This window comes from Mauremys mutica, chromosome 1 (assembly GCF_020497125.1).
Source record: "Mauremys mutica isolate MM-2020 ecotype Southern chromosome 1, ASM2049712v1, whole genome shotgun sequence".
Lineage (NCBI taxonomy): Eukaryota > Metazoa > Chordata > Testudines > Geoemydidae > Mauremys > Mauremys mutica.
In genome coordinates, this window is record NC_059072.1 from 165,354,719 (window position 1) to 165,379,802 (window position 25,084).

Consider the following 25,084-nt stretch of genomic DNA (forward strand, 5'->3'; position numbering starts at 1 on the left):
GGATTATGATTGAAGCTCTGTAGGAAAATGAATGCCACAATGCTTGTAATCTGCATTAATAAACACAAACAGGAAAAGGTAAAGTGAATTATTAGCTCCAAATCTGCTAAGAACAAAGATTACAGTCAAGTCTTTAATTAAAATTCCCTTACATGAAAATGCAACTTTTCATGTGTCCACAAACATTTTGTTCCTTGAGTCTGTAATGTATACTGTGGATGACATCCAAAAGAACGATGCACACTCAGACAAGGTAATACATGAATGTACTGGAAAGTGTGAAGACCAAGCAGAGTGACTAAGCTGAAATAGCAGTGCATTATACTTGAATCATAGCCTGTTCCATCTTTCCAAAGTAAAGGCATAAAGACTTAGGATATGTGTACATGCAGAAATAGCCTCTTGGGAGTTACAAAAATAAATAAATAGGTAGGTAGGTAGGTAAAAAGGGTCAGGATGTTCCATTTCAAAATACTATATTAGGGAATGAATGGCTCACGGAATAGGAACTGGTATCGGAATACCTATTACATCACTTAGTCTCGTCTATTATTCATCCTAAATTTTCCTTTTCCTCTATTTCATCCCATTAATCTTAGTTAAAGCCTTTGTACTCTCTAAATATTTGTGGCCAGTAATGTCTCCAATTTAGTCATTACTAAGCTAATTTATACATTTTGGTCATCAGCTGAAATCAGTAGGGAATAAAAGGCAATAACCTGCATGCAATGAGTTTCTTGTCTCAGTACAGTTCCAAAAGTCCACCTCACTTGGGAACTCAGGCACTCAGTATCTTGCAGAATCAAGGTTTAAAACTGACACACCTTTGTTAGCAGTCTAAGAAAAGCAAAGCCCAGGAATGAAAAGACAGGGAGACTGTACCATTCCTTTTACCCTGAACACATGCTGAGGGACACGGGCAGAGAGAGAGAGAGAGAGAGAGAGAGAGAGAGAGGGGCATGTCAAAGCTTGAACTGCTGATCCTCATGTGACAGTTCTGTGGACAGAAGGCTTCACTGTTCACAGCTATCCATCCAGCACATTTCAGCAACAATAAAATTCACTTTAAAGTGTAGAAGAAAAATTGCTGTGCTAGTTTGAGTGTGATAGGCTGACAAATATAGAAAAGAAATAAAAATATTTCTCCATAAGGAAGGCACATTTTTATTCCCCCAAGGGAAACTTTCAAAAAATTAGCTGGAAATACAGCTATGTTGAAAATGTCCAAATAGCTACCCAACCAGCTGGAATGAAAATAAAAATAGCAAACAGCAGAAACTGGGAGAGTGCAAACAACAGGTTCTCAAAATGCCCTTCGTTACAGGCAAAAAAAATCATCTTTTGTATAGATTGATTGTACCATTACACACCACATCTAACTTCCAGGCTCATATCAGTCACACAGTACTATTGTCAGTCCTCCCTTCTCCCCTTCTGTGTTTGGCAAAAGGGCAAACTCATGGACTCCAGAAAAGTAATGGGCTAGATGGCATATCACCATGAGCTTTGATCACAGAATTGCCTTTGACAGCTTATGCTTGCATTCTTGTATCCAGGATATTCTGTGCAACACAGAAGAGTATTGATAGTGTCAGCTTCGAGACTGTCTAGTTGAGTTAAGTTATTATAAAAGGCCATTAGTGAGACCGCTCTTCAGAACAGTAACACTTTGTTTCTGTCATGGGGATGGCTCTGAACATACATATCTTGGGCCAAATCCTGAAAGCTGCGGAACGCCTGTTACTCATACTGACGTCAATAGGAGTTGCTGTTATTCAACATCTCTCAGTGTTTGGTCCATTACCTAACATGATAAAATTACTCAGCCACAGTATTTTGATTCAGCAACACATTGGGCCGAATCATGAAATCTTTACACAAGGCCTTACCCTGTAAGGTGCTGAGCATGCTCAAACACCACTAAAACCAAACAGTTGAGGTCATCCAGCACCTTGCAGGAGGTGCTTGGCACCTCTCCGGATCAGTCCCTCACTCTTAACCAACTCCCATTGAAGTAAACAGGAGTTTTACATTAGTAAGGACTAAGAAAGGACTTCATGATTTGCCCCATGGAGAGTACTGTGAATCAGCACTTGCTTTGCTCTGTAGCAGTTTGGTTAACAAGTTTCCTACAAATGCTCAGCAATAAGGAACTGTATCTTTGAGTAAAAACAAGATTCTTCAATAGAACTGGGGCAGTTCAGTTTGGCATTTCTAACACTGCCTTCCCATTGGCACTCAGGAAAACAGAGAACCAGGTTGCTTTCTGTTCACAGCTTCTTTAAAGGTCAGATGTGAGCTAATGGAACACATCAGAGGCAGCTTCAATTAAAGCTAATGGAAAAACAAAACAACAATTATTTATTTCCAAGAAAAATATAACGGTATTAACAGACAGACTTTTTAATACATGTTAAGCTACCACTAGCCAAGCCATCTTTGCACATGAAATAGCAATGAGAGGCATTATGGAGCTTTTACACTTTCCTCTGAAGCACCCAACATTGACCACTGGCAGGATACCACACTTGTCTTGGTGTAGCAATCCATGTCTTCCTGGACCAAATCCTGAAGTACTTACCAAATATCTACACAGTCAAAATGCCACCTGAAGTCAATGAGACTTTGCCTATGCAAAGATGAGTGAACTGTGAATGAGGACCTAAGGCTGGCATTCTAAAGAACATTGCTTTAATTGAGTCATTTGCAGAGATGTAAGCCCTGCGAGGGATGTTCTGCAGAGTAGCCACCTCTAGAAAGAAGTTTTCGATAATTTGGTGCAAGCTAGCACATTCAATGGATACAAATATTTGTTCTTCAGTCACCTTTATGAAGCACGGCTAAAAGCATGATGTGGTAGGGAGGAATATTTTATTTCTGTCTTCCTCTGTGTTTTCCCAGAACCTATCACAACAGGGCGCTGATCCTGCTGGAGGCCTCTGAGCACTACTGCAACACGAATATTTATTTGGTTTTGGGAAAGGTGCACCCTTCCGAGGTTCTTAGTGTAGGTGCATTAAAGACAACAACAAAACTTAAGAGACAAGTGATAAGTTACCAGCTCTTCTCTCTCTTCAAGCTGTCGAAAATGATGAATATGACCCTACTGAAATCCCATTACATCCAAATCTAACTACTCCTTTCTTTAAAGGCTGGAAAAACAGAAGTTCCTGCATCCAGATAGTGGAATAAAATCCACTACGAATAGGAAAATTCTTCCAACTTATCTTGCAAATGCCCCCGCTGCCCCATTTCAATTTGCATACAACAAATACTTAGCATGTCATGAGATTGGAAAACTGTTAGCAATGTACAGTAATCTGACATCTAAACTCATGACTAGTGAATTTGTTTTAAAGTCAAATGGCCTGATTTTCAGGGCTGCACAGCACCTGCAACTCCCTTTCTAGTCAGTGAGTGCTCAGTAGTTCTGAAAAACCAAGTCATTTATTTAGATGCTCAAGCCTGGTCTACACTAGGCGTTTAAACCGGTTTTAGGAGCGTAAAACCGATTTAACGCCACAACCGTCCACACTAGGAGGCACCTTATATCGATTTTAATGGCTCTTTAAACCGGTTTCTGTACTCCTCCCTAACGAGAGGAGTAACGCTAGTATCGGTATTAACATATCGGATTAGGGTTAGTGTGGACGCTGATCGATGGTATTGGCCTCCGGGAGCTATCCCACAGTGCACCAGTGACCGCTCTGGACCGCAATCTGAACTCGGATGCAGTGGTCAGGTAGACAGGAAAAGCCCCGCGAACTTTTGAATATTTCCTGTTTGCCCAGCGTGGAGCTCCGATCAGCACGGGTGGCGATGCAGTCCGAAATCAAAATAAAAAAAGAGCTCCAGCACGGACCATGCGGATGTGATCGCTGTAAGGGCAGGCAAATCCGTTCTATCAGCGCTCCGTTACGGAAGATGAAATTCAGAATCCTTTTTTAAAAATTTCCAGACAGACGCCATAGCAGGGACTCAGTGCACTGCAGCGTGACAAGCGTAACGGAAAGCCAAAGAATCAAATGGACGCTCATGGACTGGAGGACTGAAGCTATCCCACAGTTCCTGCAGCCTCCGAAAAGTATTTGCATTCTTGGCTGAGCTCCAAATGCTTCTAGGGTCAAACACAGTGTCCGCGGTGGGTCAGGGCATAGCTTGGCAATCTACTCACCCCCCCCACCCACCCCCAGAAGCGAAAGGGAAAACAATCCTCTGACTCTTTTACATGTCACCTTATCTTTACTGAATGCTGCAGATAGACACGATGCTACAGCCGTCAACACCAACATCCTCACTCCCCCCCTGCCATGGGTGGCTGATGGTACAAAAGGACTGGTAACCGTCCTCGTCATCAGCCTATTGGCACATGGGGCAGTAACCATGCTGACTAGCATCCGTCAGGTCGATCAAGGGCGCCTGGCCCTAATTTTTTCTGGTGGATGGTGCAATATGGCTGGTAACCATCGTCATCATAGCAACAGGGGGCTGAGCTCCATCAGCCCCCACCCTTCATGTGTAAAGAAAAGATTCAGTTGCCCCTGGACTAGCAGAGGGATGCTGGGCTTCTCTCCTACACACTGCTTAATGTCCTGTCTGGACTATCATAGCAGCTGGAGGCTGCCTTCCACTCATTTCTCACTAACAAGTCACCATGTCTTATTCCTGCATTCTTTATTACTTCATCACACAAGTGGGGGGACAATGCTACGGTAGCCCAGAAAGGCTGGGGGAAGAACGGAATCAACAGGTGGGGTTGTTACAGGAGCACCCTCTGTGAATAGCATACAGATCATAATTTCTGCAGGATCTGACACAGAGCAGCTGTGCTCTCTGGTTCTATGATACAGTGGTTATCTAGTACACTTGCCTATATTCTAGGCAGGACTGATTCTATTTTTAGATACCAAAAAGGAGGGATTGACTCAGGGAGTCATTCCCAATTTTGGCTTTTGCGCCCCTGGCTAAGAGCAGCCAGGGGCACTTATGACAGCAGCAAATGGTACAAAAGGACTGGTAGCCATGATCATCTTAGTTCCAATTTATGGAAGGGTTGGATGGTGCAATATGGCTAGTAACCATCTCTGCTGTCATGCAAAAGCAAAAGCATGCTTCTGTGTAGCGCTGCTGGATCGCCTCTGTGAGCGGCATCTAGTACACATATGGTGAGAGTCACAAAAGGCAAAACAAGCTCCATGATTGCCATGCTATGGCATCTGCCAGGGCAATCCAGGGGAAAAAGGCGCGAAATGCTTGTCTGCCGTTGCTTTCCCAGAGGAAGGAGTGACTAACAACATTTACCCAGAACCACCCGCGACAATGATTTTTGCCCCATCAGGCACTGGGATCTCAACCCGGAAGTTCCAAGGGGCGGGGGAGGCTGCGGGAACTATGGGATAGCTAGGGAATAGCTACCCACAGTGCAACGCTCCAGAAGCCGACGCTAGCCTCGGACCGCGGACGCACACCACCGAATTAATGTGCTTAGTGTGGCCGCGCGCAATCGATTTTATAAAATCTGTTTTACAAAACCGGTTTATGCAAATTCGGAATAGTCCCGTAGTGTAGACGTACCGTCAGATAGAGAATGAGGCGCTCATGTGAAAATTGAGCCTATATTTAATTTAGGGGACTATCAGAGAAGAACTCTCCACAACTGAAATCCTGAAAAGCCTTTTTTGTTTGTTTGTTTCAATAGTCTTGTCAGCAGAATTCTGAATTTATTTGCATTCTATCAGATGGAAGAGTGAGCCAGTTCATCTCTAACTGGCTTTCTACCAAGAAAACTGAGATGTTCGATGACATATTTGGATAAACATGCTCACTGAATAAAGTTACTTCAGCTTCTTTCTCTCTTCAGTTTTCCATAAACCTCTGAAATCCTTATAGACGGGATGTAAGCTAACTTTAGCCAATACAAACTAAATAAACTTAATGAAAACTCAAAAGGACCTTGTAAACATGCTTGACAAAGGCTCACTATTGGAATACAGTGCTACAGCCATAAAATCTGAGTTATTAATGACTAGTCAATCACACCTCTTACTGAAGCATCATGCCTGTGTAGATCATCTTCATATTAGAACTAAATTTTCTCCTGAACTATGAATACACATTAACACACAACACTGTAACTCTGACAGAGTTTTGAAGGTTCACCCCCAATGAAAGGAGACTGGAGACAATCACCTGTACATACTTCAAGAACTTTTTTTAATGTGACAGCCTGGCCTGGAAACAAGTGATGGTTGAAATATCCTATTTCAGCTCCACATACAAGGGCAAACACTGCGCTAATTTATATCCTCAAGAATGTGGCCCAAGAAAGAGTGACTCATTTGAAAGACCTTGCTCCAAAAGAGAGTGAAACAACAGGATCTTCATCACTCTTTGCCATTGTTGGCATCAAACATCACACACCCACTGTCCCACTTGTTGAGGAGAATATTTTGCAGAGTTCTAGTACTGATTTGCATGGGTTCCCACTCCAAGTTTTGCTTTAATTTCAGGTATGAAGAAACTGAAAACAAAACTCCAGTCATGTTTCATCAGTTTTTATGTCTAAACCATGTGACACTATAAATTTTGCATGAATTCAGTTTGAAACCACAAATCATCTCAGGTTTGCCAGATAGGCTCTCAAACTTTACAAATCATTAGAATTAACCTGGTCTGAATTTCATGTTTGTAACTCAAATCAATGTAGCTTAGATCTACTTACTGCAGGGTCTACTGTAGGGAGACTATGCAATGTCTCCCTACTCATCTTGATCCGATGGAGTACAGGAGTAGAAGGGAGAGTGATCTGCGGTTGATTTAGCAGGCCCTCACTAGACCTGCTAAATCGACCACTGATGCATTGATCGCCACTCTTCAATCCCCCAGTAAGTTTAGACAAGCCCTTAGAGATCTTGGGTTTTCTTAAATGAAGCACGCAATCCTGTAGTAGAGATTTCAGAACAGAGCTACAGTCTACCTCAGGATATATCAGCATTATAAATTAGTACTTGTATTTAGACTAGCTATGTTACCTGCATTACAGCATCACCCAGAGAAAGATAGTTACTCTAAAATAGAATAAGATGTATATCATAATAGTTATTTTTCTAACAAGGGAAAAAACCTTGCCTATTTTAAATATGTAGTGCTAAGATAGTGCAGTTCTATTCTGAAAGGTTACTACATAAAAATGGCACCTCCTAACTCAACACTACTTACTGTGGCACCTCCTTACTCTGATCATTGTGTGTATTCATTTATATCTGCCGACACAGTGACAAAACATAAGTTTTTAGTGCTTTTAATTTCTGCAAGCCTTAATGCAGAATTAGTACAGCTAAAAAAGAAACACAGCTGGATTTGTGCACCAACAAAATTGTTTACTCAGTTCCAGTCAGCTACACCTGTGCAAACCCAATGAGGCTGTACAAGTGTAATAGAGCAGAATCTTTTATTTTTATGATGATGAACAAGGAGAGACCCGCCTTAACTCTCAGATCCCAGGCAGAGTTTTTACAGGTCTTGAAGTTAGCAAATAACCCATCAATAGTGACTCGATGAAAATCATTCAGGGGCAGTATGGATGGAAATTCCTTTCACATAGGAATTGGTTTCCAAGGAGAACTACACAAACTATCTGAAGGCATATAACGTATCTAACTGCACAAAAAAGTAGGATGGGATTTTCAAAAACACCTAGGTGACTTGGCACAAGTCACACTGTTTTCAATGGAGCTTGTACTGTTGAATCGCTTAGGCACTTTTGAATCTCACACCCATAAGTAATATGAGCCCATCCAAATGAAACCAAAAAGTCAGAAAACCTACTTCTTGTTGTAAGCTGCAGTTCTGCATTAAGTAATGCTATTTTCACAAAGGTTAACATTCAAGAGCCTGCCTGACCACATAGAGTAAAAGAGATAGCATCAAATATACCAACCTCCCCGTTTTTGAGCGATTGAGATGTGGAGAGTTGTGGCAACATCTACATAATTAACTGTTTTATTTATTGATTTAAAAAAAAAAAGTAAAAAGTGCAGTGAGAGAACTAAGGGCAGGTGTGCCTTTAAAAAAAAATCTATACTTTAAAAAAATATTTAACACCAGATTTTTAAGCATTCAGCATCTACAACCAGGGTTGTATTTTAAAGCTCACCTCCCATCTAGGAACTAAATGAAGTGGGACCAGACTTTCAAAAGAGCTCAGCACCAGCAGGTCCTATTAGGAGCAATAGGAGCTGCTGAGTGCAAAGCTCACTGGAAAATCTGGCTCCTCATTTTAGGTGCCTAAATGAGAGCTGAGCTCTTTTGAAAATTGGGCTATTAAAGATTATTTCTGGTAAAGCCACAATATAGGAGAGGTGGTTTTAAAAAAAAAAGGTAAGTCATCATAATTGTGGCAGAGTCATCTGAAAGTGGCAGAGATTGCTTCACAGGCCCTCTGCAACAAGGATCATCAATGTGTGTAACCAGGCAAGAGACATACGTTGACATGTATAAACTCCCAAAACCTGCAATAGGGGCTGCTATGTACATCCTTTCCATGCAGATTGCTCCTGTGCTTAATAGCAATACAGATAGTGTGGGTGGGGATGCTCAGAGCCAGAATATTGGTGAACACACGGGGCAGTCTACCTTGCAGCAGGAGGTTTAATTTCCAGCCCAAGTAGACAAACACATTAACTTTGATTAAGTAAGCATGCTAAAAATAGCAGTGTAGCTACAATGGCATGGGTGGCAGACAAGCCACAGAAGTGCTTACCTATAATCTCAAATGGGACTGTACTCAGGCAGCTAGCCAGTGGTGCCAAGGCTACACTGCTATCTTTAGCACACTCGCTGAATGTGAGTGTGCGTACATCTACCCAAACCGGAAATTACAACTCCAATTGCAGGGAACACAGACCCTAAGATTGCTTTTGCAAAGTAAATTTATGCCCATTTGGAAAGCCGCACCACTTTCCTATTCAGTAAGAAAATCTTCTTTAAGATGTTTTGTCAACTCAACTTTCTTAATTAGGCCATGGAAACAGGGATCAGGAAATAACTTGCTATGTGGCTGCAAGTCATCACTCGTCTTTATGCCTCAGTTTCTCCACATATTAAATGGGGATAATGATAAACAACTAAAATATCAGCATTGGAATATTCTATTACCTTTCACAAAATGCACCAGGACATTTAATATGACAAACAAACAAGATAAAGGTGTACACAGGAGTCTAGGCAGTACAGATTACGGGGTATAATTAGCATACACATTACTGTTAAAAAAATTATATTTTAACGAATTTATTCCTCTTGGTCCATCTTTCCTCATATACTTCAGCTGTTAAATAATACATTAATCATTCTAGTTCTCTTAATTCTTTTATTCTTGTCATCATTTCTATACATGTTCTATACATGTTTTGCAACTGATGAAATACATTTTTTGCCTACTGTCACAATAATTCTAAACATGTATCTCTGCTGCATTTAAGTAAATCAGGCCACTTCTCTGACACAACAACAGGGATTAGGGGGAATAAATTAACTGAAATGACTCCCCAATCAATTTTCTATCATAGGCCTTTCAATTTGGGAAAACCCCAGAATCCTCTCACCTAGGTCTTGTGGTAATAGGTTGCTAATAGGATTTGTGTGACAAAAACCTCAAAGCTAACAGGAAATGGCACAGCAGGGATTCATGCACATCACAAGTAACCAGAAACAAAATGGACGCTTTCTCATAAAAGGTCCATGATTTTAATCCTAAAAATCTTCTCACATATGCTTACTTGGATGTTTGTGGTCTAATGGGTAGAGGCACACAACTGGGCCTCATGAGTCCCGGGCTCTATTTCATGCTTTGTCAGTGACCGTGGCAGCAACTCATTTAATCTCTCTCTGTCTCAGTTTCTCCACCTGTATGATAGGTATAATATTTACCTCAAAGGTGATATTGTGCTTAACTAATTAGGAGCAAATTGTGCTGTGGGATATGTGCACCTCCCTTTGGCTTCAGTGGGAGTTACACATGCCCATTCAAGAGCAGAATTTGAGCCTCATTATTATTTACACACAGAAGTCTGTGAGGTACTTTACAGAATAGACAAACATGACTTCTAACTGCCATGGGGATGAGGAAGAAACTTCCTCTATGGTCTGGTTATTACATATTTTTCTGTTATGGGATTTCTTGCACCTTCCTCTGAAGCATCTTGTAGTAACCATACCCAGTGACAAGATACTAAACTAGGTGGGACTATCTGTCTAATCCATTATGGCAATTACAATGTTCCACTCTATAACATCCCCATCCTCTCTGCACCTCTACACCCTGAGGTTCCTGTCTTTTCCTTCACTGTAGTTGATTCCACAGTCAAATCCTCAACTACATTCTCTCCAACACCTCTGCCTCCAATACACATGCACACAACACATTGCTCATCCCTCTGACATCCACCCCACCCCACCCAGCCTTGGATGACATCCCACCTTTGCTTCCTTCTCTCATTTCAGGGGCCTCATGGTCTTCCTCAACGTCAATGCTATCATCTTATAAAACAGTTCTGCCTTTCTTCCCCCACTGAGGTCTTCACCTAAGGACCTGGTGCCCATTGGATGCCTCCGACTCCCTTCTCAAGTCCCACCTGCCCACACAGCCCTTTTCCAATAAATATATTGCAAAGGAAGCACCAAGACGACACATTAACAGCCTGGATGTCTGTGAAAAAATAAAAGGGATGAAAATCAAAAGATGACTATGAGGCTGAGAACAGGGGTGCTGGGGATAATGGTGGTGATGTCCATAATAAGGTAGGGGGAAAGGACAGAGAGAACCATGGCAGGAAAAATAAAAACCTTGAGTTGTTGTTCATATTGAGCCTGAGCTGGTGATAAGGGCCACACTCTGGCCACACAGGTAAACACATCGGAGAGATAGTTCCATATGGAACAGGATGGAGTGATCCTGTCTGGAAAGAGACTTGAATCATCAGCGTGGAGAAGTCAGTTGAATTTGTGCAAGTGGATTAGGTTGTCCAGGGATAAGATGTAGAGGGAAAGCAAAAGGGCCTTGAGAGAGAAATAACAGGGAGGACTGGATACTGCAAAAGTATCAAGGAGGATGTGGAACAGAGGTTATCACCATCCTCTAGGTCTCCCAGTGCACCTCATTTTCTGTGTGTCTCTTTTAAAATGTAAGCTTTGTCTTTTGTGTCTCTTATGCAGCCCCAAGTGCATGTTATTGGCACTTACCTAACAACATTTATAATAAGGTCCCTGACATAAGATTACAACCTAAATAATGTTTGGATTTTAATACTTTATGAAGGGCTGTGATATCTTCAGATGAAAGGTGCTCTCTCTCACTCCCTCTCTAAAGTATTATTACTGCACAGCAGATCATTGTGTCCATATAGCAGACAGCTCTCATGTTAGTTCATTTCACATGGAATAAATATACCTTTTGGAAAGGTCACACATTTGAAAAAGCAAAATCCTAAAAGTAACTGGAAGCTACACAGTTTATACACGCCTACTAACTTTCATTCACTATTCTGTTGTCAGTGCCACAAGTACTCCTGTTCTTTTTAAATGGAGCTGGGTTGGCCAACACTCTGTGTAGGGAGGTTGAATTATTTCTCACAAGGTTCCACTTGGCAGTAAAAGATTGAAAACAGTTAGGAAATTGGTGTTAAAGCCAAAACTATTTAAATTAAGAGTAAAAGAAAAATATCTTCTCAAAATGACTACTTGCTGTTCTCCATATTCAAGGTCAATATTTTTATTTATCAACAAGGGAAAATATTGAAACATATCCAGTCTAAAGGTGGCTGTATTTTTTTAATCACTTGGCTAAGTATAGAGTTACAAAAATTGTTTACATTAAGAACCTGAGTTTTGTTTGAATGTTTAGTTTAAAAATACCTAGGGCCAAGATGCTAGTAAACTGTGTATTATCATTGTCAGTGTAAATTACAGGTCTTGCATTGCCTTAATCCTTTTCAATGAGATGCTGGCAAAAAGCCAAACAAAAGTGCATAATTTAAAACACTCCATCACTTCCATTCTGAGGCATTTGGTTAGTGTTTAATAGCTTCTCAAGGGACAGGGAAATTACTAAAGTGCATTGTTTTGACATGAGCTAAAGTGAGTCATCGCTCGTCACTACACTTTTGAGGATTTAGTATTAATTTTGAGATGAACTTAAAATTATATTATAGTAAAATATTTTATATTCATGCACATATATATACACACACATACACGTTACACACAAAATGCATTTTGCTAAAAAGTTTTGCAGAGAAAATGTTCTTTATTTCATTGCAACTTTAAACTGGAATGTCTGTATTTAGGAGGCTTTATATAGACATTTTATCTACCTTCTCTATACCATCTTGTTACTTCATACAGTTTTATAAGAGGGGACATGATAAAAGCATATAAATAATGAATGTATACAGAAGGTAGATAAGTAGCTTCTGTTCTTCCTGTCTCATAACACAAGACATTAAATTAAATTAAATTAAATTAAATTAAAAGGTGGCAAATTCAAAACAAAAAATATTTTCACACAATTTCATGCATATTTCGACTGCGAAACTCATGGTCACAGGAGATTGTCGAGGCCAAGAATTTAGTAAGATTAAAAAAAATGGACCTGACATCTATAGGATAACAAGAATACCTAGAGTATTAACTGTTAAAAAGCAGTTAACAAAATTTTTTGAAAAGTTTGGGAAAAAATTCATTCTTCACAGCTTTGGCCAATATCTATTAGAGATCAAAATGAGACCTAATGTGGGGGACAGATTACCTCCCTCTGTGAGGTTGTTACACCTCCCTCTGAAGTAGCTGGTGCAGGCCAGTGTTGGAGACAGCATACTGGACTAGATGAACCTTAGGTCTCATCCAACATGGCAAGTCCTCTGTTACAATCAGCAGCTGGCATCACTTTGCCATTAGGGTTAGGGTGACAATCCAAAGGAAGAGCAATAATGCAATTTCCTATCTGCACCAGTCCAGAAGACTGGGCTTCCAAAACTAGTTGTGCTGTGTCCAGTTCAATGTTTTCCAGTTGTAAATATGCACTGAAATTCTTTGTGCTGGCTGACAAGTTACCTCGTTTTAAACCATCTGAATATGGGTACAAATAAATTCCAGATTACACCTGGGATCTGAAAATGCTGCATGTGGTTCAGTAGAAACAGGAAGCCCTTCCAGATAAGGTGGAATGAGGTGCTATGGATTCTCTTGGACTCTGATGATAAACACTGGAAAAACCCTTCATATAAGAACGCAGGGAGAAGTATCACTGCCATGAGGGCAACAGAACTGTTCTAATTTAAACTGATTAATGAATGCTTATGCCTCCTTCCTTTTCAAACTATTATATTAAATTCGGCCTAGAAGGTGAAAAATGGGGGGGAAGGGCGCTGTTTTATAATTTTAATTTATTTATTTGTGATGTATAAAGAAGGATGATTCTTAAGGAAGAAGGATTGTAAGGCTTGTCGGTGGTTCTTTTTATTTCTACATGTTTTTGCTTTAGAAATTCAGATCCCCTTTGGATGATTAGTTGGTCTATGACACCAGATACCAAGGCAGTGGGTATCAAAGATATGTGTAACCAAAAAATAAAACCTGATTAATTGAGAAGGGTAGTGTACTTTATACACAACATTTGAAAGGTTTCTGTGTAGGTCATGGTGGTGGCAACAGGGAGGAGTGTCGGATTTGACTTTGTTAGCACCTATTTCTCATTTTACAAACAGGGAGGAAAAGCTCTTTTTTTAAAGTATCAATTCCCCTAAGGAGTTACATCTCTGGATCCGCCAAGGGAGAAGTCCAGCAAGAAAAGAGGGAAGACTACATATGGCATTCCTAATAATTCTTAGATTAAAAAATTAAGAGAAAAAATTGGGGAAAAAAATTCTCTCGCGCCTTTTTTATCCACCATAAAATAAATAAACAAAGGACAATCCTGCAACCTATGTCCCATTCAAGTCTATGGGACTTCCTACATGAGTAAGAATTTTCAGGATCAGGCCTGTAGGATGTGTAATCTTCACCCACTTGCAGTGAAAACTCCTTTATTTGAGGCACTTTAAATTAGATTTAACAAAATCACTGGAAGTTATATTGTAGGGAACAATCCTTCCTTAACAGGGAGAGATGGAGTAGATGATCTAATAGATTTTTTTCCATCTTTAACACCAAAGATTCTGTATCAGCCTCATAGTTCTACTGACACAGCGTATGTGTTCACTGTCTTCTACACCTTCTGTCTCATGTAAGTAAGTTCTGTTTCTGCAAGGCTCCAAACATTTTTTGCTCCCTTGCTGGCAGCTATACTGGTCATGTGTCTCTGCAGTGCCTCCTGTTCTGTCTTCCAAGGAAGACCAGTGCTAAATACAAACCGAGAAGAGAATGAAATTTGTATGTAAACCCCGCAGACTAGAAATGTGGGAAGAGGAGCTCTTGTAAGAGGGAAGTGGGCTGGAGTTGGTGACAGATGTGGCAGCCATGTTCTTTGTTATCCATTGTCTCAGTAAGTTCCCCATACTCCAGCAATTAGTTGACAAGGACATGAATTGGTTGAGAGACATGTTAAGCCCTCATTGTGGTTCCCTCATCTCCTTTGTAATATTTAGTATTACAAGTAGCATGTTTAAGAAAAGTTGTTCTTGTAGTGTTTTGTTTTAAATTTTATTTTATGAACCAATAATTATCAGGTGGTGGTAGCATTATTACATAAGTAGTAGTTTGTCAGCTGACTTTGGCTAATCCACATAGTGCTATCATATAGGTTTAAAATTGCCTTTAAAATACTTTGGGGACTTGCCCTGGCTCTTGTTAAGAATTTTGCTTCAGTATACTGGTTAAATACATCAGTCTAATTTCAGGAAGCCGTGGTATATTTCACAGCTTTGAAACTGTGGTCACAAAATATGATATTTTAATCATGTGAGAAACTCCAAACAATTTGCACAGCCTTTTTTAATCAACAGGGTTGCTAACCTTTCCAATGGCAAATTTCAAACAGACACATACCTGCATGCAGGTGGCCATGGATACATAGAGTGTCTGATTTTTATTTCTTAAAGTTAACTTGTTTAACTCCTACAACCTTTCCAGGATAAGTGAATTCAGCCCCTTCCCCTTTCCTTTCTCTCTTCCCATCCCCTGTACTCAGTTGCAACTCCGCCTCCCTCTGTTCCTTCAGCTCCCACAGCATGAATGCTGGAGGAGATTCCTCACACCCATTTCCCAAAGGTGGAGAATTTCATGTATCCATCTCACTTTACCTGAGCTACTGCCTCGCTCTCCCTTGATGCTGGAATAACTGCCTGCTGCTCACTGCACTGCCACCTCCTTCTGGTTCTTAAAAGGACCACCTCAGGAACTGGGAGTGCGGGTAGGAGACAAGGAGAAACACAGGCTGAGAAAAAGGGAAGGAAGAGCCAGTAGGTCCTCAGTGAAGACAAGAGACTCAGCATTGTTTCCATGCAATCAAAAGTCCTCCTTTTTCCAGTAAAACAACTTGTCCAGAGTCATCTCAGCCTGTAGGAACCACCTATTACACAAGCTGTTAAACAGTTGGTATCTTTAAATAGTTAATATTTTGTGATCCATCAGCTCTATAAAATACACAAGACATAAAAATTATGAGGAAGGGTATGCACACTTCTCAGGGTGCTAATAACATTCCAGATTTCCACCGGCTTAGTGGAGAAGATCCAATTCAGATGAAGTTTTCCACAGAAGAGACATACCACAAATCGCAAACACATTGTAGTCTTTGGGGCAATTTTGCTCCTAGAGGTTCATAATGTACTTGCATATCTGCAGCTGGACCCAGAGATAGCACAGTGACCTTATTTTCCCTACTGTATGAGTAAGACAGGAACTTGAAGGAGAACAAGCTGTCTGAGGCTCCCGCTAGAACAGACTGAGGTGATCCAGGTGAGCTGGGGACCCATTTGGAGACTCTGACAAGTATAATATTTGCTTACTCTGCTGAGGGAATTTGTCTATTGTTATTGTGGTTTGGCCATCATGGAGTGGGGTTGTGCGTGTGTTCTTTGGTACTTGTTTGCATCTGAATTATCTGACAACAGCAGTAGCTTTGAGTGCTTTACTCCATTTATATCTGGTTAAGAAGTTGCAGATGTTCACCTCAGTTGCAGACCTCACCTCGGTTATCCTCAAGACTAGAAAACTACAGTGGTTCTCTAACCTTTCCATTAGGCAGAGTATGACAGTAAGACAGTATGATCCTGTCATGGATCTACCTCCTTTCACAAAACCTCACTCATGGTTCTCCAAGTACATTATTCTTCGGACCACCAGGAAGACCACAGTTTGAGATTACAGGACTAGTTCAATGTCCTGTAATTGTGGCTACTTTTGAAGATGACTAAGAATTCAGCTAGTGCAGAATACTGTGACAAATACCCTTATCAAAAAAATAAAACCTTTGCCTCCAAAAGTATTTGTCAAATAAGTGCAAGGTCTATGTACAATTAGTTATTAGCAAAAACCTATGTATCTGCTCTAATTTTGTTTTATATTTGCCAAATCCATTTTCATTTGTTGCTTTAGTAATGCCTATAAAAAGGCTGGGAAATATCCATAATTACCAGAAATGACAAGAAAAAATGTAGTGAATTTAATTTGTTTGGTTTGGGAAGTATTTTTATTCCCTATAACCATGCTGTTATAAATGAAGTTGACTGTACTAGTTTGTAACCCAAACATACATAACACACACAAAAAGGGTCTTAAAATTCAAGGTTAAAATATATTTTTGTGATGTTTATTCTGTGAAAGACAAGAAACACTTACTAATGTTTTAAAACAAAAAAAAATTAAGTACTTGGGAAAATCCTAACATGGTGACCATAATATTTCAACGTGTATGCGTACAGCCTACAACTCACAGTAACCTGTGTAATATCCTTTCTGTGTATATGTTCTAACATTTCATTTATTTGTCTGCAAGTAAGCTATTTTAAATGTATTTCATTTTTTAACTGCCTCAACTAGCCAGTATTCTTGGTGTTTACATAATTTAAAAACATGCAAACAGTTTAGATATATATATAAGGAGCATCAAAACGCATCAAAACGCAGGCTTTAAAAAAAAAAAGTTGTTTACTCAGTATCTGCTCCATAAGTGTATTACACCCCTGGATAATTTCTAAGCACTTGCTGGTTAATAAGAATCATATTCTCCTCAAACTCATATCAGTCAAAATGAAATCTATCTAACAGGAAGGGACTGAGTTGACTCAGATGACTGGTAATAAGATATAAATACCATTTCTAGATCACTATTTCAAATGCAGTACAGGTTGATAGTAACTGACATTTGTTCCCAACTAATGACTGCTTGGCAGCCTATTATGTCAGTGTGCTAGTCCTCTTATAAATATATATGCATACCTCGGTTCATATTTCACCTACACAATTGTTGCTAATTGGCTCCTCTCTTGTTCTCAGTCTCAGAAAAGATGGCAAAGACTGAATGTTCCATGGAGACAAAACTAGCCTCTTCCCCCTACAGTTGTTCCCTTGGGTGGAGGAATACTGGTGAGGAAGCATGGGGGTAGTTGAAACTGATGCAAGTTACTCATGTGAGTAAAGATGGCATTATCAAGCCCTAAACCTGTTGTTTATTGAGACTAGGTGTTCTCAGGGTCCAGGAGCGTACATACACATGCATGCTCTCTTGTCTACACTGCCACTTTACCGCGCTGCAACTTCCTCGCTCAGGGGTGTGAAAAAACATCCCCTGAGCGCTGCAAGTTTCAGCGCTGTAAAGTGGCAGTGTAGACAATGCACCAGTGCTGGTAGCCACATTCCCAGCACTGGTAGCTACTCCCCTCATGGGGGTGGGTTTTTTACAGCACTGGGAGAGCTCTCTCCCAGCGCTGTGCTGTGATTATACAGCCACATTAAAGCCACGTTAAAGCACTGCCATCAGTCTCCCTCCTCAGTCCTGCAACCTCAAGTGATCCAACTGAAGTCAATTTTAGTTACTTCAGAGAAATCTGTAGGACAACTGAGCAGACACACTTCAGTAGGTTAATAAATATGAAAATAATTGGAAAGGTGATATTTTGTTTATAATTCCCAAGATTCTTGTTTGATTTTGAGAGAGATAGTAATAGGGTCATTATTTAAAAATATATATTTCTGTATTTTAACAAAATTTCAGACAGTCACCATCTCTTTTACAATCCTGCTGATTCTGAACTGCATATTTCCTGGCTTCTTGCTAGAATGAGTGACACCTCAAATACCATAAACAGGTTTCCATTTGAAACCCTTGTTTTCATTCCTTTTGTCTACAGTATTTGTGACGTCATTCACTCTGATCAAGAAATCAGGGAATATGTAGCTCAGATCTCTCAAGATTTTAGGGAGTTAGTTTTGTCCAAATACAGCACTAATTGCATTTTTTAAACAAGAGCCAGAGACATTTTGCCTTTTTTGGATCCTTAAACTCCTCTCTTCTTTAAAATAAAGTTGGCAAAGTCTTGGTACTTGTCACCTTTAAGATAAGTGCTGTTGGAAGGTATAACACACCCAACTTATAAACAGATTTTTTTTTGTAATGCTGGGTGCACTGTCTATCATTTCTTGTAGCAGCAATACGGCGCTTGCCACATTACTGGCCCATCAAGTCCTGCAGCTGGGGGTGGCGAATACCTGAGGCTTCAGAGGAAGATGATGCACCTGTTCAATTGTGCCATGCTATAGATGGGCAAAGAATTCCTCAGAATGTAAGCTCCTATGGGATCAGCTTACACTCTGACCACCCAACTGTAACTCTCCAGGGACTCAATCACTCTGCCAAGCAAGAGGAGAACAAATAGCTGGAGACACTCTGATGAGGACTGATTGAAAATTCTGTCAAAACTGTTTTTTCAATGGAATATTGAGTTTTCATCTGAACACTTTTCTTCTTCTTCGTCTTCTTTTTTTTAAGGTCTACATTTGGCTGAAAATGTCAGGGTTCTGGCCAAACCTTTTTCATTTTTTTTTTTTAAACAAAAAGTCAATATTTTTAGCAGGAAAAAAGCCATTTTCAACCAGTTCTAATTCTGATTCTGTCACTCAAGCACCGGCCCTCCTGGAGACAGATTATGCCTTCTTCCTGGATAGAGTGCTGGGAAACAGAGTTTCTCCTGACCTGTCCCCCAGTAGCACACCCATGAATGGAGAGACATGAATTAGACCTAAATGTCAGGGTACTAATTATGCAGCATAGTTGTAGCCATGCTGGTCCCAGGATATTAGAGAGAAAAAGTGGTAGTAATTGTTCCAACACCCTAAAAATACAACACCCTCAGATTAAAGTACTAAATCTGTGTATTTAGCCTTGAAAACATTGGCCAAACACTGAGTGTTGTGGTTCCCCTGAGATCTTTTCTATTTGGTTTCCCAAGAACTTAGTTCAATTCCAGTTTTGCCACTAAGGTTCCTTTATTTGGCTTATAGGAAAGCTGGGCTGAGTTGATCAGACTGAAGTGTTATGAAGCAAACCTTTTCCCTCATATAAATTTACATATCTCATTACATTTACTATATGTTGCATTACACATTTTTGGATTGGCTGGGTTACCTGGCAGGAACCAATCCCTTTGCAGCATACTGTGTCCACATATTATCCATGTTCAACCTACTTTTTACCCCATCTTTACATTCCTAACTTACTTTTGGTCCATTGTTATATTGTTTGGAGCAAATGGCTCCCTGGGTGTTCTCCCTCTTATCTTAGCTGGCTCAAACATCCAGTCTTCTTCACTTACTGACCCATTTGCTATTTAAGTTTACACAAATATTCTGTTTTCAGCCTGCTAATTAATTTAGTTCCCTACTTCTGTCTTCCAAGAAATGAGGCCTCCCCCATATTTAATTACTTATTTCTGGCCAGCCCTACATTCCTACAATGAATGAATACATTAAGTTGTGTAAAAGCCATAAACATTGTGAATATAACATTAATTAAAAACCATTTTCAACTTTACTTGCCTCCCCACCCCCTTAAAATGTGCTAATTTTTTGTGTATGAGCAAGGGACTGTTTTTATACCCAGGTTTCCCGCCTCTACTCCTCAACAACGATCCCCTACATCTCACATATGCAGACCCCCTTGTCTGCCACCCCCTTGTCTGCCATCCACTCTGGAAGCTGCATGCCCCTGGGTTTAACTTGTATGCAAGGCAAGTTATTAAGGAACTGGAAAGATACAGACTATATACAGAAAACCTGCCTAAGTGGGGCATACAGTTTTTTCTTTAAATAAATCATCCTTCAGTAGTTAAGTGTACCAATTATGTGGCTAACATTAGGGCAACAAATTTTCCCTTGCCTTCCTATTGCCATATGCCTGTCATTTTTTTCCTACAGTTTCCATTCACTGTTTCAAACATGTGTTGCCACTTATGTGCCAAGAAAGGAATCTCTGAACTACCCCCTTTATGTATGATGAAATGGCAGACTGAATGGAGCCAGAGAGAGAGCACCATTAGCAGTTATTCACACTTCTGTTTTCTCTTAACTTCCTTTTCTTTAAAGTTTATTCCTTCTATGCAAGGATGTGTAACTCTAAAGACATCCATGAGTCATGCTGCAGAATATATAACTTTAGCCATGTATTGCAAAACCAAGCTTTTTTTTTTTTTTTTTTTTAAAGGCCACCTTAAATAAACTTTTTCTCCTTTAGGTTTCCAGATGGCGGATTCTTTTGTGAATCGCTTACCCAAGCATCAAACACTGGTAATCTAACATTCTTTTCTTGTAAACTCATTGCTACAGTTTACCAGTGTTTAGAACCCTATCTTTTTATGGATCGCTTCTTTCAGCAGCAGACTAGTCTGTGCATTTTTAGGTTTTTCAAAAGCAGTGGACAGCAGAAAACAATGAAAAGCAGCATTTTTCTCCCAAACAAAATGGTGAAGGGGGAAACCCATGTACACGTTTCTTCACAGAACACAGAAAGAAACCTTTCAGTAAGAAACTAACATTTAAAAACAAAAACAAAAAAAAATCTCAAGCCACTGTGATGGCCTATAACTCCATCAGGTCTCCTGAGGATTACTACTATTGCTACATGGGCAAAAGTTGGAAATCCAGCTGATCGAGAGCCCAGTAGAGCAGGTTATCTAAGTTCTGTGCTAGCTCAGTAGAGCAAAGTCAGTTGTTGAATTATGAGTCATACACTGAAATGGATGATAGCTGCTACATTTTAGGCATCCTAGCAGTGGAGAGTGGTAACAGGAAGTTAACCCATCAGAACATATGTTAAAATATGGGACAAAAATAACCAAACATTCCCAGAGTGAGTCATTCTAGTCAGACAGCATAAGGACAAAATCTAATGTAAAAACAAAATGTGTTGAATAGCTTTAGAGAGATAAAATAACATTTAGTAATAGTCATAATAAATCTTTCAAAACTAAAAGATATTGGAAAAAAACACTAGTTAAAGTATAACTGAATCTTAAAATCATAAGGGTTAAGTAGATTTCAACTCAAATATAAAAGCAAAGGGAGGTGTGTAGTTTTACAACCATATATAGCTATATATTAATTATCTGCACAAAATGTTTGACTTTATGGGACCGCATCAAGACTATACCAACTGTAGGTGACAGGTACTTATCCAGCATTAATCGTGTGCAGAATTGAATGGTGGTTTCTACACACACATTCCTTGCAAGGTAAAACCAATGCGACCAATTTTGATTTTATGCAATTATTTTTTAAACAATTAAACTGTTTTACTATTATGTTCATATTCATAGAATCATAGAAGTGGAAGGGACCTCAAGAGTTTATCTAGTCCAGTCCCCTGCACTCGTGGCAGGACTAATTATCTGGACTATCCCTGACAGGTGTTTGTCTAACCTGCTCTTAAAAATCTCCAATGATGGAGATTCCCCAACCTCCCTAGGCGATTTATTCCAGTGCTTAACCACACTGGCAGGTAAGAAGTTTTTCTTAATGTACAACCTAAACCTCCCTTGCTGCAATTTAAGCCCATTGCCTCTTTTCCTATCATCAGAGGTTAAGAAAAACAATTTTTCTTCCTCCTCATTGTAACAACCTTTTACATACTTGAAAACTGCTATCATGTCCCCTCTCACTCTTCTCTTTTTCAGACTAAACAAACCCAATTTTTAAAATGTTCCCTCATAGGTCATGTTTTCTAGACCTTTAATAATTTTTGTTGCTCTTCTTTGGACTCTCCAATTTGTCCACATCCTTCCTGAAATGTGGTGTCCAGAACTGGACACAGTACTCCAGTTGAGGCCTATTCAGCGCGGAGCAGAGCAGAAGAATTACTTGTCATGTCTTGCTTACAACTACTCCTGCTAATACATCCCAGAATGTTTAGGTTTTTTGCAACAGCGTTACACTGTTGACTCAACTTTAGCTTGTGGTCCACTATGACCTCTAGATCCCTTTCCGCAAAACTCCTTCCTAGGCAGTCATTTCTCATTTTGTATGTGTGTAACTGATTGTTCTTTCTTAAGTGGAGTACTTGACATTTGTCCTTGTTGAATTTCATCCTATTTACTTCAGATCATTTCTCCAGTTTGTCCAGATCATTTTGAATAATAATCCTACCCTCCAAAGCACTTGCAACCCCTCCCACTTTGGTATCGTCTACAAACTTTATAAGTGTACTCTGTATGCCATTATCTAAATCACTGATGAAGATATTGAACAGAATCGGACCTAGAACTGGTCCCAGCGGGACCCCACTCATTATGCCCTTCCAGTATGACTGTGATCCACTGATAACTACTCTCTTGGAATGGTTTTCCAACCAGTTTTGCACCCACCTTCTAGTAGCTCCATCTAAGTTGCATTTCCCTAGTCTCTTTATGAAAAGTTAATGTGGGACAGTATCAAAAGCTTTACTAAAATCAAGATATACCACAATCTACCGTTTCCCCGCTATTCACAAGGCTTGTTACCCTGTCAAAAAAAGCTATCGGGTTGGTATGACACGATTTGTTTTTGACAGATCTATGCTGACTGTTACTTATTACAATATTATCTTTTTGATTGCTTAATTATTTGCTCCATTATCTTTCCGGGTACAGAAGTTAAGCTGACCGGTCTGTAATTCCCTGGGTTGACCTTATTTCCCTTTTTATAGATTATAAAATAATTCAAAAAAAGTTTGTTAAAAATAAGCTAAAATGAAATTACTAAAGATAATGCGTACCCTAACAGCTACTCACTTCTCTGGAACTCTTACATTCTTTTACTATTCGGTATGCAAATAACTGCCTTATAAATTTTATTTGATTTAACACACATTAAATCGTTCAGTGGACAAACTGGAACTACACATAACCTGTGTTCTTAAAAATTATTGCTTTTAAATAACAGGCAATTAGGTACAGAGGACTAGAGAGGCTAAGTATTGTCAAAGGAATATGTTTTGCTCTACTCTGCATGAGATGAAAGTCAGGGTATAAGCTATTAATTTTAGAAGAAGATAGTTAAATAGTTGAAAGTGTAGTTCTGCTTTGAAAAAGTGACTGTAAAAATTACATCAAAGTGCTCCATACTGATTACCTCTAAACAACTTCAAATTAAACATGCTCCATTTACAAGGGAAATTATGTTTTTACTAAAGTGCCAGTCCTGCAAACTGAGCCTGTGATCTGAGAGTTAAGCTGAGTGTTCTTTTCTTCTTGCTCATCATCATCAATACTAAAGTTGCTGCTGTCATTGACACTTGTGTCATCTCAGTGGTGGAATTTAGGGTACGTCTACACTACGGGATTATTCCGAATTTACATAAACCGGTTTAGCAAAACAGATTGTATAAAATCGAGTGTGCGCGGCCACACTAAACACATTAAATCGGTGGTGTGCGTCCACGGTCCGAGGCTAGCGTTGATTTCTGGAGCATTGCACTGTGGGTAGCTATTCCGTAGCTATCCCATAGTTCCCGCAGCCTCCCCCGCCCCTTGGAATTTCCGGGTTGAGATCCCAGTGCCTGATGGGGCAAAAATCATTGTCGCGGGTGGTTCTGGGTAAATGTCGTCAGTCACTCCTTCCTCTGGGAAAGCCACTGCAGACAAGCATTTCGTGCCTTTTTTCCCTGGATTGCCCTGGCAGATGCCATAGCATGGCAATCATGGAGCCTGTTTAGCCTTTTGTGACTGTCACCGTATGTGTACTAGATGCCGCTCACAGAGGCGATCCAGCAGCGCTACACAGCAGCATGCTTTTGCATGATAGCAGAGATGGTTACCAGCCATACTGTACCATCTACCATACCATAAATTGGTAATAAGATGATCGTGGCTACCAGTCCTTTTGCACTGCACCATTTGCTGCTGTCATAAGTGCCCCTGGCTGAGATCAGCCAGAGGCGCAAAAGCCAAAATTGGGAATGACTCCCTGAGTCAATCCCTCCTTTTTGGTATCTAAAAATAGAATCAGTCCTGCCTAGAATATGGGCCAGTGTACTAGAGAACCACTGTATCATAGAACCAGAGAGCACAGCTGCTCTGTGTCAGATCCTGCAGAAATTATGAGCTGTATGCTATTCACAGGGGGTGCTCCTGCAACAACCCCACCTGTTGATTCCGTTCTTCCCCCAGCCTTCCTGGGCTACCGTAGCATTGTCCCCCCACTTGTGTGATGAAGTAATAAAGAATGCAGGAATAAGACACAGTGAATAAGACAGGACAGTAAGGAGTGTGGAGGAGAGGAGCCCAGCATCCCTCTGCTAGTCCAGGGACAATTGAATCTTTTCTTTACACATGAAGGGTGGGGGCTGATGGAGCTCAGCCCCCTGTTGCTATGATGACGATGGTTATCAGCCATACTGTACCATCTACCACGAAAAATTAGGACCAGGCGCCCTTGATTGACCTTACCGATGCTAGTCGGCATGGTTACCAGTCCTTTTGCACTGCCCCATGTGCCAATAGGCTGATGATGAGGACGGATACCAGTCATATTGTACCATCAGCCATCCATGGCGTGGGGGGAGCAAGGATGTTGGTGTTGAGTGCTGCACCATCGCGTCTATCTGCAGCATTCAGTAAAG

The 25,084-nt window shown here is 40.2% G+C and overlaps 1 protein-coding gene across 2 annotated transcripts in view; it reads right to left on the minus strand.

The window, feature by feature from the left end:
- Positions 1 to 25,084, minus strand: part of CMSS1 (cms1 ribosomal small subunit homolog) — a 403,104-nt gene that overhangs the window by 296,064 nt on the left and 81,956 nt on the right. The window lies entirely within an intron of this gene.